This window comes from Trifolium pratense, linkage group LG2 (assembly GCF_020283565.1).
Source record: "Trifolium pratense cultivar HEN17-A07 linkage group LG2, ARS_RC_1.1, whole genome shotgun sequence".
Taxonomy (NCBI): Eukaryota; Viridiplantae; Streptophyta; class Magnoliopsida; order Fabales; family Fabaceae; genus Trifolium; species Trifolium pratense.
This window is the reverse complement of record NC_060060.1, coordinates 47422275-47437716: the sequence shown is the minus strand read 5'-3', so window position 1 is coordinate 47437716 and position 15442 is coordinate 47422275. Positions and strand designations below refer to the sequence as shown.

Genomic DNA, 15442 nt, shown 5'->3' with positions numbered 1-15442 from the left:
TTGTGATGATTTTACTATTGTTCTTTTTCTATTTTTTTTATTTTTTTTACCAAATATTATATCCTTTCATCTTACCAAGTGAGGAGCGGCAACGCCGCGACTCCCGTGCGGAAGCACGGGTGTCCTGCTAGTTATGTTCTTAAGAGATGAATATAATTTGTTTTTAATAAATGATGAAGTTGAATTGATTTTTAAAATTATTAAATTAAATATTGAAATATAATTTGTATGATTTATGGGGTTAAATTTGAATAGAGAAATGCACTGATACTATTAATTTAGTTGACTTTTAAAATATAATATATAAATGATGATATGGATAAAAGTTAATTTTCTATTGGTTGAATCTTCTATAGTACCGATACATTTGGTTTCTGCAAGAGTACCGTAGAATTTTCCATTTTAAATAAATAAATAAATAAAAAATACCAGGTAAAGATATTAGAAGCAACGTGTCTTTGTCTGGCACTACCATGTGGCATATGGCCTGATGGCCATGCAATGGAACTATGCAAAATTCCGTTATTATTTTTTACCGTATTTATTTACATTTTGTCGGTGGTGGTAGGTAGTAGGTACTCGGCAAACATTAGTGTCACTGTCATTACTGTTTCTCCGGTCACCGGAGACTTGCAGCAGGAGCAATGGAGGACACGAATTCCGACGAATGTTTGCCACCAGGTTGGACTGTGAAAATGAATGTGAGAAAGAATGGTAAAATAGACAAGGTAATAAATAGTAGTAATTGATGGTTTGACTTTGACTCAGCACCAATGATCTTTTGTTTTTCTTATGAGCATGCAGTTTTCATAAACGTGAGATCTTGTTACTTGGTTTAATGTCAAAGATTAAATGTTGTTACTCTTAATTACTTGGATATAGTCTTGGTGGCATGTTTTGTCCTTTGTTGTTGGTACAATGTTGCTTTAAGTTTAGGATGATTTTTAGCATGTGTCTTGGAGCATAAGGGTTGTCCTACTCCATCGTTAATTATAAGCAAAAGTCAAATTTTTAGACTCATTGAATAACTGATCTATATAGATCAGATACATCAGTTGTATTCATTTTGACTAGATACATTAGAATGAATCTAAAAAGTAAACTTTTGCTTAGACACTTAAAAGTCTCACATTAGTTGTTTGTGAATCGAGAATCACTCGATCTCTTTAAATCACAAAGACAAACACCTTTTAGGGTAGTTTAATGTCATGTGGAAATGCCTTACATGTTTGTGGAGAATATTGCATGTATGTATATGATAGTGAAACTAAACGGATCATAACAACATTTTATATTAGGAAATATCGTATGTATTTATATAATTATGGGATTATTCAGAACAACATACTCGAATTCGTACCCTGATTGAAATAATCATTGACCAGACTTTACTTACCTCACTCTGGATTACAAAAGCTTCATTCCCTGGAGAACCGTACCGGAGGATTAGGAAAAATATACATTTAATTATAGGACCGGAAGCATTGTCATTTGGAATCATTTCCAATTTCATTTATCTAATTCTTAGTTAACTCATAATGTCCATATTTGTGGTTTACTTGATTCAAAATGGATATGCATATACTTCCTCTATAGCATTTCATCTTTTATCGGCTACCGATTGTTGGTAAAAACCGTTCTAGACTAAATCTTTATTTGAGACATAGTCATAGAAACTCTGTATTTAAGATGATTGAGCTCAATTCTTATTATATTTATTGCAGTATTACTTCCCTCCTTCGAGTGACCAAAAATTCAATTCCATGGTCGGTGTATTTCGTTATCTCGACAATGCTAAGAAGAAAGCCCGCATCCACCAGAAAATCTCAAACTCAAACAATGTGTGTCAGTAAATTCTTATTAGAATTGCACAATTATGTGTTCAATATCTATTTGATTATATTAACTTACGTCGGAAATATTTGATGCTTTCTTTGCAATTGCAGTCAGCAGATGTAACTACGAAACCAACATTATCGGTTAGCTCGGACGAGAATTCAGGTTTAGACATGACAGCCAGTGATCAACAGATTCCTCGACGTACTTCAAAGCGTCTTGCTGGAATTAAGGCTGGTCCACCACCAGAACTTAAAATAATTCGAGCACGTCGAGATGTGGTTAAACAATCAGGGGAGGATGAAACTGTCGTAAATGCAGAGAGATCCACCGATAGCTTTCGGAATGATCAAGATAAACCATTTCCTGCACTTGATGATGTATCAGAAACAAAGTTCAATGCTGAAAATACTGAAAACAAAATGGAAAACCATGCTACTGAGAAAGAGTGTGTGGAAGTCCTCAAAAACGGAGATAACGTTGATGCGAAATTAGATCACAGCAATGAATTTCCACTAAAAGAATTACTAACTGATCCATGTATCGCGTTTGCGATACAAACTCTCACCGGAGAAACATTTGAGACCTCTAAAGACACTCAAAAAAATTCTACAGAATTAGAAAGCAAACAGCATTGTGAAAATTCTGCTTCTACCAAAGAGCCACAATAAAAAAATCAATGTCACCCATGATGATCCGGACGGACGCAAGGCGTTATCGTCTCCGGAACATGTTAGTGATGCTCAAATTGATAAGGTAGGATTGTCAAGTGTGAACTTATGCAAGAGTGAAGAAAGAAGGAATGTTTGTTAGAAATCAGCTACAAAGTTGTGTCATGAACTAACTTAATGATTGTATAGTTTGGAAACTTTGTGAATAGCTACTTCATGATCATGAAGCCTTCAATTCACCAACCTTCTTTTTGTTGGTATTTTGGTGTGTAATCCTGTAATATATTATAGTTCTGTGTATATTGTAGAATATGCTTTGAGGCTTCAATGTAGAACTTGTATCTAATGTAAATAGACTGGTGTAGAATCTTGCAACTCATATCCTTTATCTAGCAAGGCCTTGATTCAATTGTACTCTCACCCTTCTAACATAACATAATGGTAGGACATAGTCCAAAAGAATTGTATTTTTTTTCTTTGTCACCAAAATTACTCTGATACAAGGGATGTTATTGGAGGGATTGGAGTTTAAACTTCGGATTTTCCATCTCTTCAGATTTATAGCGTATTCAGATTTTCCATTTCTCCATATTTATAGTGTACGAGTCTTAACCACTTAGCTACTTAACAAAAAGAAATGAGACATTTTTAACCAAAAGATAATAGTATGAAATCAGTCACAAAAATAAATTAAAGCTTCAATCAACATATCTAAAAAGTATTGCGCTTTTATCAAATAAAAGCTGTGGTGTAAGAATCAATATGTTTGCTGTGAACAAACAAATAAACAATTGTTTTGAATTGGGCCAAGGTCCATCCTAGTTAGACTTCACACCAAAAATCCATCATAACACTTCTATTAGAGAATTTCTTTTGGCACTCTACCAATTTTTTCACGCGCCCTACAAAATTACTAAAATATCTATGTCCGCTATTTAAGTAGTGGACGTGTAAAATCTTGAAAATTTCATGTTAGGAGTGTTTTTTTTTCTCATTTTTATAACTTCCCAAGCGGACGTGTAAAATCTTGAAAATTTCATGTTATGGGGTGTTTTTTTTTCTCGAATTTCTCATTTTTATAACGTCGGTTACTTTAAGTAGTGGACTCAATCAACAACTTAAGTAGTGGACGTGTAAAATCTTGAAGATTTCATATTACAAGGTATTTTTTTCTCACTTTTATAACATCTATTACTTAAATAACAGAAAAGTAAAAATAGAAATAAGAACAGCGGCGCGCGAGGAGTACATAGAGTGCCAAGCTCGCCTTCTATTATCTCTTTGAGGATAATCAACACATGGTGAAAATTAGAGAGAGATCCACCCATAATTGAGCATATGCATTGACATCCTTCAAAATTCTTGAAATACTATATAGATCAATTTATTATAGATTAAAAAAGTAATTTTTATTTTATATCTATAAAAGTGATTTTTATAAGAAACTTTAATTATACAAAAATAGTAGTAACATATATTCATTGTTAGACATTTAGGAAAATTCTAATATAGAATACTTTTATAAATGGTTCATCGTGGATCATTATTTTAAAAGTTGAATGCACAACTTTTGAGACTAATTTTCTACATTAAGTATCTTAAAATATGCTTTTAGGGCAGATGTTAGCTTTTTCCTTTAAAATTTTGGATTGATGGTTTATAACATCAAGAAAAAATGTATAAATAGGAAAATTAAGTTTTAGATTGATGTTACTCTGATCCTTATTATATAAAAAATATTTACTTTTTAGTTTTATTGTGAAATTGATATATTTAAATTGATCTCTAACTAGTCTTTTTTTTTTTATCAAATTTTACTTCGGTCAAATTCTGATTATCAACCCCTTCTCTAGAACCATAAGGTTAATTAAAAACCAAAAAAAGGTAAACTAGTACAAGTCTATAATATAATCATTAAAATGATCAGTGTCCACCGTCCCTTTTTTTTCTTAAATAGGAAAAGAAACACTAGTAAAATTTTGTGTCCATTCTTTTAATTTGTTGTCGATGAAGTCTACTACACTTTATTAACAATTGGATACCATAAACTAAAAGGGTCAAAGATTCCATTGAAGAAGCCATTTTTAGTGGTGAAGAAAGTTGCGGCTCAGGTGGAGTAGTGTAAGTACAGGTTGTTGGAATCATTATAGACATATGATTCTGTTCAAGACCAGACCATAGGTCACCATTTCGAGCAACATCTGACCGTTCTTTAATCTCATTATTCCTTGTTGGAATATGTTGTAGAGAACAGTTGGGAAGCAACATAGGACACTTCTTAACATTTGTCCAACATTTTCCTAAATTTTTGGGTTTCCAAAGTAGTAAAGAAATTCTAACATTGAAGTGTGTGGATACAATACAATTTACTCGTATGTTCTTTTTTTAAGCACATCGAAAAAATTCAGATATTTTCTAGTTCAAAATATAGGATGTTCAAACATATTTATATACGCAACAATATGGGAACTTGAGTAAGGTGGGATTCCAAACAACTTGAAACATTCACCCTCATGTCTAACACAAAATGAATTTGATTTCATCCCAAAAACTATCTTAAAGGGTGAGGGTGTCCAAACACATTTATACACTTAACAATCCTAGAATTTGACCAATGTGAGACCTAAACTGTTAGGACTTTGTTAAGCTTGTGTATAGTTTTGCTGTGACCAAGCCAAGCCAGGCCTGCTTGACTGCAGGAAGCGCGCTCAGCTTGCCCTGCCTTGCCTGCAGCCTTGCCTAGCCAACTGGCTTACTTGTGTTACAAGCCATTGTACTTTGCCTATAAAAGGCACCTTTGTGAATGAATAAACTAGCTGATTACCCTCTAATAACCAACAATTGGTAACAACACTGACATATCAAATGTGTATTTAGTCTTTTATGATAGATAAACCATAATCCACTTAGGTTGCTCACATGCTCCATTAGTGTTAGCTTGAAACCTTGAAGTATGCTTTTTTCCCTATTGCAACTTTATCTTAGAGAAAATTAAAATCAACATTTTAATGTCTACAAGTCCTAGTTTAATGGATAAATGTCAATATATATAGTTATGTTGTATTAGCCGATGTCCATTTTATAATATTCTTGTATGTTTCAAAAACAAGAATATTATACTTTAAATAGATATCGACTACTAGGTTGAAAGCTTTTTTACGGATTTGAATATGGAATTTTATTAGTTATCAGTAAAACTTATAGTAGTATTTGTCACTTCATCTATAAATAAAAAAAGTTAATATTTTAATTATTGATAAATAATTTTTGAGCTCCTACTATATTAAAGTACAATATATATTTTCAGGCTTAAGCACTCATATTAAATAAAGACTGGGGGACAATGAGTCAATGGCCATCCACGATATTGTAAGTATTATTTATATCCTAAGAATTTCTTCCATCAATGTTGAGTGTATAAATTAATCCTTAGACATCTCTTGCTAGTTACCACTTTTACCACTTCTGAAAAGAGGGGGTATCCGACTGTTTTGGAATCTTTTCTCAATAACAATAGATTTTAGGGGGAAAATGTGGATTCATGAACACATGAATATATTAAGAAGATATAGGAAAATAATGGGGCGAAGTTTGCTTTGTCCCCTGATTTTTTGATGTTCTTCGCCTTGTCAAAAACATGGGAGAAAATAGTATAAAAGAAGGAAAAAGGAAAAAGAAAAGCAAATTAATTACATCCAGCATGCAATCTTTTAATTAAGTTGTTTAATTAATTAAACTAAAATAAATACTCCATTTTGTCTCCAATATATTTTTAACGGTGAGGTATATTCTACCCTTTCATAAATTGAGGGTATATATATGTCCATCAACCGCAATAAGAACAAGCCACATGATCGAGTGAATTTACATGTGGTACCCACATGAAATTTATAACAAACTTTTGAATTTGCACATATGGACTTGCATATATCTTATTTTCATTGGTTGATCATTTGATTGATAAATACCCTTAATTTATGAAAGGGTAGATTAGAAAATCCATCATGATTTCTTAATATTTAGTCTAAGATTTTTACCAAAAACACAAATAATTTAATTAGTCAATGAACAAAAATTAATATTTTTTGTCTAGTAGCCTAGTGGTTAGAAATATCACTTTAAAAGTGAATAAAGTGCAATGTTCAGGATTCGAATCTGACTCCTGCATATAATATATATGACGTCCCTACTGACTGAGGTAAACTAACATGGACAAATTAATATATCTTTTCAAAATTAGTTATTCGACTCATACACACTGAAGCCACTGAAATTCTAATGTGCCTCACTTTAATAGGAGTGCCCCCCATCTTATACCTTACCTATAGATTTGTGATCGTCCATTAACACGTGTATGATCACTTTTTTCCAAAGTTTGGGATTGAACCACACAAAATGAATATAAAATATCTTACAAATATGAAGATTTTATATAAGATTATCTTCTAATTATTTATAATCAAATCCCTAAAAGATTATGAATCTATGATTATAATTATACAAAAAGTATTCCACAGATTATAATTATACAAAAAGTATTCCACAGATCTGTAAATTGAAAAGTAACTATCCTGAATGAAATTGAACCTTTCTTAATAATGTGTGAACAAATGAAATGATCACATGATAGATCAAATATCTTTAAAGTGGGTTGAAACAAAACCATGATAGACTAGTTTTATATTATTGTTGATCCTACTCCACTAAAATTTCCAATTTAGTTTAGAGAAATATTTTTGTTTGAATTTTAAATTGTTTTTCTATCTCTAAATGTACTTGTCTTCTTCTCGATCTTATCGTAATTCAGAACTACATTTAATATAAATTAAATATATAAATTATTTAATAAATATAAAAAATAAGATTTTACTTATACACTAACGAAATATTGTTTCAAAATCGGGTGTTTAATTAAGTAGTGTTGGGTCTTGAGGGGGGTCCGGGGGATCATCACATCGGGCCTTGAACAACTACACAAGTGAGTTGGACACCACACTTTAACCCAAAACCTTAAGGTGTTAGGTTTATGGGTCCTCTCACTTATAAACCATTCAACATTCACTGTTTCATCCGATGTGGGACTCAACTCACACTTGAAATACCAACATCTCCCCCTCAAGTGTGAGTCCATCCATTACTTTATGGGCATGCTCCCCCTCGAACGGAAGCTTTTTCATCCACTTGTACCGCCGTTGCTTGGCCTCAACGGGACACGCCGCCTGAACACCTTGTCAGGAAGACTTTCGACACAAGGAGCCGGATCAACAACCATCGGCTCTGATACCACTGTTGGGTCTTGAGGGGGGTCCGGAGGATCATCACATCGGGCCTTGAACAACTACACAAGTGAGTTGGACACCACACTTTAACCCAAAACCTTAAGGTGTTAGGTTTATGGGTCCTCTCACTTATAAACCATTCAACATTCACTGTTTCATCCGATGTGGGACTCAACTCACACTTAAAATACCAACAAGTAGTAACTTAAATGTTATCAAAGTTGAATTAGATTAAGTAATAGAAGTTTGAATCTTAATCTTCTTCATCATTTTCTCTCTCTTTTGTTATATTTTTTCCCTTTGTGAATCAACAACAGTTGAATTAAAGAAAGAAGAGAGTTGAACACAAACTTCAAGAGAGGACCCAAATTTTAGAATTTTGAGCCTTTAAACAAATGGTCAGATGTTCAATTATTTTTTCGTGCGTATGAAAAAATAATTTGTTTAGAAAGGTAGAACACATTTTATGTACCCAAAAATTTTCCGAGATAAATTAATCATCATTAATGACGATAAAAATTTGGTACTCCCTCTGTATCACAATATATGTCGTTTTGCCACTTTTTCACATATTAAGAAAGATAATTAATGTTGTATGGAATAAAAAAGATTATGAGATGATTTACAAAATTGTCCTTCATTTATGGTATGGAAAAAATAAATTAAAAAATTGAAAGAAAATAGAGTAATAAATAGTTAAGGGTATAATAGGAAAAATAATATTAAATACTTCATGGGTAATATAAAGCGACATATATTATGGTACAAATTTTTCTCAAAGTGACATATATTGTGGATGAAATAATATGTATGTTATAATAAAAAATAACATAATGTTTAATTTAATTAATAAGAAGGTATGGTTTGGTGTCACTATGATTGGAACACTTCCTTTGGTATTGGTACACTTTCCTTGTGTACTTATGTCCTAAAAAGAAGATTCTGCAGCAATTGTTTGCTAAATGTATCTATCTTAAGGTGGGTCTCACATGGTTTCTGCTGTACAGCATAGATTGCAATTTCAAGGGTAATGCTTATCATTGGCCTTAACTTTGAATCCTATCTATTTCCAAACGTCACCCTTTCTAATTCTTATCCTCAAAATGATCACTCCTTCTTGTGAAGAAAGTGTTTGCAATCTTTGCTTGTATTAGTTGATTTTGTAATAGGTGGTCATATCTATACTAGTTTAGTATAAATAAAAATAGAATTTTTTTTATGCAATATTTTTTTAGAAATTTAAAACGGCACAAAATTGAATTTTAAATTGAATTTTTTTTTCATGTGTACATAAATTTCATTTTCTTATTTACCAAAAAAAATTCATTTTCTTAACTAAACCAAAATTTCATTCCATTCTCATCCCACTCTTTTGAAATAAGGCTATGATAATATTTGTTTTGACTAGTCCCAAGGAGAGAAATGAGTAATAACGTATTAATGCTCTAAAGATAGAAGAGACTAGAGAGTAATCCAAGAGAATTTAGATGAGATGGCGTAAATCTCTAGTAGATTAATCAACGTCTTGGGTTCGATCTGTGACTTGGGCATGCAGCAGTGTTAAAACTTTTATGAAGAGTTTATCATCCATTAATTTGAGTTCCACAAGACTTTGAGTAATTTGCACGCAAATGATATCCAGTTTACAAAAAAAATAAAATACAAGAGTGTAAGTCGAAACATCATGTATGTATATCTATCTAAATTCTTAAAACGTTATGTATGAGTCATCTTTCTTATATACAATATCTAACAATTTACTTATTTATAATTGAGAAAATCACGTCCGAAACCAACAATCTCTTCGTCAAATGTGAATGGTATTTATCATCGACATATTTGCTACCTACTTCAATCAAGCAATCCCAACATTTTGAAACTGACAAAAACCTCTTCACATGTTTGTTTAGTAGTACATGTCCTTCTTGTTTCTATATAAGATGCTTTTCCTAGTACTATTATTTTTTGTGATGACCTACCATTCAATATTACGCAAAGTAAGTGAGAGTGTGACTCATGCAATTTCTTAAACTTCATCATAAAAAGATCACTTATTTTTAATTAACTATGTAAAGCAAGCAATCCTAATCTATATTTTTGTTTTATCTAACTGGAAATAAGATGCTCAATTCAAACATTGTCTACTCTTAGCATTCTAATCCTTCTAACTTTAATTGCTAAGTTAATTACTCCAAAATCTAGAATCTATTTGTAAACTTATTTAAATGATTTTGCATTTCATCAAAATATATTGCCCCACACGTAATAGCTTGCATGTCATACATCAAGGTGGAAAGGAAAAAAAAAACAGATTCTTAGAGTAAAGTGGTTGCTGCTTTTGATATTTCTTTCAAGTTTCAATTTTCATCAATTCACGCACACTCATCTCTGTTAAAATGCAAACATTTTATGATTAAGTTTACATCTACTATAGAATTGGAACATATGTAAGAGAACCTACTAAAATTTAGTTGCAAATTAATGTTTTCTTAATATTGTAGTGCTGTAATCATTTTCAGCTAAGTAATCATTTTAAGTCTTAATAAAGGTGAAAATTTGTCGCTACCAAAAAAAAAAGTTAATTCAGTTGCTACGAACATTGCAATATATATAGGGTCTTGTTAACATGTGCCCTTAGGGCACATGTTAAAAATTTGCGGTTTTGATGCTGATCACTTTTCCTGTGGATTTGAACTAAATTTGTAGGAAACACATGAATCCAGTTATGGAGAGGTCATAATTCGAATATCAAATTTTTATATCTACCCATTTAAAATGAGTGAAACTAGTCATTAAACTATTTTTAAAAAGAAAATGAAAAAACCGGCAATCATGTAATCTAAAGTAGGGTAGTTTTAAAAATTAAACATTGTAGACAAGACCCGAGTTAGGAAAATCTCATTGTATATTATTTGGCTCTGTTTATTACGTGTGTTTGTGACCTGGACCCAATGATAATTATAGGACATACATGATTGATTCTCATACGTGCTAAATACAACAATAATTTGACAATGTCTTTTATTGTTTAAACATTTCATTTGTGACCATTTGTTATATGCCTAAAATTTGTTTCATGAAATTAGAGGCCAAGTGCTTATGATATCCTTCTTTTCCTTAATTTATTAAGAACCACATATAACGTGAGTAAAGACAAAAGTCTATCATACTTTGTTCAAAAAAAAAGTCTATCATTCTAGGCCATGCTCCCTTCAAATCAAATTGTGTGAGATACTCTCCTAAATTACAAATGTATATTCGTCCCAAAATATAAGCAAAAGTTGGTCAACAAAAGTTGATGTATTTGGTCCAAATTTTTAACCAAATACATCAAGTTTCTTTTGATCCACTTTTGCTTATATTTTGGGATGGAGGGAATAATTTTTTTTTGTCAAGACAAATGTATACATTTACATTATATTAATTAATTAATTTTGGTGAGTGGTAGACCTAACATGTAAATGGTAAGACGAGGTCAAATTAATATTCTTTTTGTATTTCACATATGGAGACCGTAAGTGTCAAACTTACAAGAATAAATTTATCAATCACGTAAGAGAGTTTTTTTTTGTTTTTTTTTTTACTTTTATGTTTTTATTATTTTTTTGACAAATAAACTTATTTAGATTAACAAAATATTTTTTTTTACCATTTATTGAAAAAAAAAAAAGTAGCCAAGACTACCTCATTAATGGACATATTCACCTTGATGAATTTTGGTTTTCATCCCTATAAAATAAAATTACATGTTTTTTTTTAAACCAAATGTATCTTCCGAGCGCAACTGCAGAGACTAATCTCCTTGATGTAAATGAGACCTATTTAAGGAGTTGATCTCTCCCAACAAATGTTTCTTCATATACACCGGTCGGGAATCGAACCCAATAATCTACCACTTGTGCCACATTATGTTGGAAAATTACATGTTTTCATCCTCCAAACTTTTTCAATTTTGTTTTTAAGTCTTTAATGACCAATTTGTGTTCAAGATGTGTCAATATTATATTAAACCTATATAAGTCCATATTATCTTTAAAAAAAAAGTCAAAATCATGACAAAATTTTGCGCATTAGGGACTAAAAACAAAATAGAAAATTTTGTAAGGATAAAAACATATGATTTTATTTTACAGGGACGAAAATCAAAATTCGTTAATTTTATAGAGATGAAAAACATATTTAACTTTTTTATGTAAAAAATTTAGGGTTAGGTAATGGTGTCTCAGTCCAAGACAGAGAATACCTTAGGACTCAAAGAACACTTACAAAGGTAATGACATTTACCTCCCTCCAAAAACACTAGCGGAGTTAGCTCGAACCTAAAACCTCTGAGATTGAAGACCTATCTACCACTATTAAGTCTTTAGAGTTTAATTAACCAACTCATTTTCACTTTCAATGAATCATTTTTAAATAACATCAACCATTAATTTAAAATCGGATAATGTGATATTATGTTGATGACTGAAGAGTTCTTCGAGAAAATTATGAGAAATTTTTGGAGCGGTTCGGTTTAGTGAAATACTATTTATGGGGCAAAGTCTATTGTACACAAGTGACTCAAGTTGTGCATCATGCACAAGTCTCCAAAAACACTATAACGAATACGAATTTTACAAAATTCACCGTTGGATTGAAAGTTTATATCGTATAGATCATCCATAAATTTTTTTAAAAAAATTGAAAATCATTTTATATGTTATTGAGACCCGTCAAAATTAACAGTTTATAGATTTTTATTAAATACCGTTAATCTTGATGGGTCTCAATAACATATCAAATGATTTTCAAAAAAATTTAAAAAATTTATGAATGTTCTAAACGAGATAAACTTTCTATCAAACGGTGGATTTTGTAAAATTCGTATTCGTTATAAAAATATCGAAGACTTGTGCACCATGCACCACTTAATCAAATGGTGCACGTTAGACAAAGCCCTATTTATGGTAGAGAATGTGAAATTTTTCACGTGATTTAATTTCAAATGAAGTATAATTTTTATGATGAAGTATGATAATTTTTTTTAAAAAAAAAAAACTATGTGTACGTATAGATAATGATGTAGATTGTTGAAGTTGTTTAAAATAAGACATTAAGTCACCGATTCCATTATAACGAATACAAATTTTACAAAATTCATCGTTGGATTGAAAGTTTGTATCATATAGATCATCCATAATTTTTTTTGAAAATCATTTGAAAAAATTATGGATGATCTATATGATATAAACTTTCAATCTAACGATGAATTTTGTAAAATTCGTATTCGTTATAATGAAATCGGTGACTTGTGCACCATATATCATATGGTGCACTTGTACATGTTAGTCAAAGCCTTAGTTTCTAAGCTTTTCAACAATTGATGTTGATATTAGAGCCTTGGTTTGGCTTAATGTAGGGTAGTAGAAGTCGGATTCCAATGTTGAATCCTTTTATAAAAAATGTTCATGGTGGTATAGTTAGTATGCGTGTGTGTTCCGTTGGTCGTAACAACATTGCAAATATAAAATGTGAGAGACTCTCACTTGAGAGATATAACTAGATTCAAATGTGAGTGTTAGTCTTTTTTTTTTTTTGGTAGAAAATGTGAGTGTTAGTCTTATCCACCATGAATAAATAAAAATGTTAAATAGTACTTGCGTCCCTAATTATACGACTTTGTTTGACAAAAATATGCATTTAATTATCTTTTTTTGATTGTATTATAAGATCTTGTTCAATTTGTTTTTTTTTTTTACAATGAGCTAGTGATCGAACCTAGACCTATAGCTTAGGTAGGCAAATCTTTCACCACTAGACCAAACCTAGTGGCTTTCTTGTTCAATTTGTTTAATAATATATAAATTAAACTCTTTTTTAATAATATATAAATGTAAATATTAAAGATTTTGTTCAAATTTTTTTTATGAGTATTTTCAAAATATTAAATTTTTATAATTTTTACTAATAAAGAATTAAAGATAGTAGTGATCAAAATTGTGCATTGACATACATGTAGTGGTCAAACAGAGTCTTATAATTAGGGACGGAAGTAATATGTAAGAGAAGTTTTTTACATTTTAAAATGTCTTAAAATTATCTAGATATGATGGTGGCTTATAATTTCATAGTTATGTCCATTTTTTTTTTAAGACTTATTATCTAGCCTAAAGACTAACTAAACCAAGAGACACCATTGTGCACTATCAGAGGGCCGTGTCTATTAAAACTATCGTTCTATATGAATTGACCCACTATAAAAAGTGACATTGAAGTCGTCCAAAATTAGTAGCATATTGTTACTTCCTATAACATTTATCTTAATTTTATCACGTATCTTCGATATATAATTTAAAAACTACTCATTTCATTCCTTAATATAAGAACTTTTACAAAAAAAATCACGGGTATTAAAAAAATTTGTTTAAAATGTATACAACTATTATTAAATTTTTCTTTGTATTATATTTGATTTTTAATATTTCAATGCAAACTGATAGTATCAATAAGAAATATATTTAAAAATAGTAATAAATAGATTTAAAAATTTATAAAGTTTTTTATTTAGTGACGAATACTCCTACTCTATAAAAAATTCTATAATTAGAGACGAATGGTGTAAAATCAATCATGCATATGTCAATCTTAAGCAATTAATCTTTGAAACATTATCATGTCTTCTAAAATCATTGAAAACCAAATTCAATCTTATCCCAAAACTGTGTGCCACTCAAAGCAATGCATTCATTATTGAATTGTGTTCTTTTCTCTTTGATATGGAAAGGCACTACACCTTTTGCTTTATTTTTGAATTAATTATGGGATGAAATAAACTAAAGTTAGGAAAATGTTAAGGAGTTTAATATAGATTTTTTTTTTTACTCAAAAACAACGATATTCATTCATTTATTCATTCAAATTCATAATGAATACATCAATCAAAATCATTATAAATTCAATTTCGCTAAAAACTAACAATTAAGGATGAATATGCAAACAGACTCACAACATCCGAGTTAATAGCATAAAATGACCTAATGTACGTCTAAGTCAAAGCTTACAATTGATATGACAAACTTCAAATGTTCGAAATAATCATATATCCGGATCTGCAACGTTAATGATGCTAAAGTCATTAAATCTGCAGAGTTGGAATCAAAACAAACCCGCAAATTTGAACAAAAACAAACACCGTACTAAGTCGGAATTAAAACAACATCAGATGAAAAAATCTCAAAAGAGAAAACTCGAATAAAACCTAAAAAATATGTGGATATCACTTATTTAAACTAAAAGAAATTAAATAAAATCAATATGGGTGATTCTGGATCAAAATTGATCCTAAATCACCCCCTCTAATTGATAAACCAAGAAAAAATCAACAAAGAAAAGTTGCAATGAGAGAAAGAATTGGTACTTGTGTAACACTCCCTTCGTCCTCATATGTAAGCAAAATTAGTTTTTTTAAATTCATTGAAAAATGGATGTATTTAGTCTAAAATATAGAGCAAATACACACCTTTTCAATTAATCCAAAAAAACTATTTTTACTTACATTTGAGGCCGGCGGGAGTACACATTTTTGACATTAATTATTTTGGATTATTTAATGCTAAGTTTCTTTATTTGGATAGTTTATCATATGTCCTTACGACACATGTTAACATACTCATAAAA

At 30.4% G+C, this 15442-nt stretch overlaps 1 pseudogene; it reads left to right on the top strand.

Moving 5' to 3' along the window:
* Nucleotides 1-421: 421 nt before the first annotated feature.
* Nucleotides 422-2899, top strand: LOC123905956 (annotated as a pseudogene).
* Nucleotides 2900-15442: the final 12543 nt, after the last annotated feature.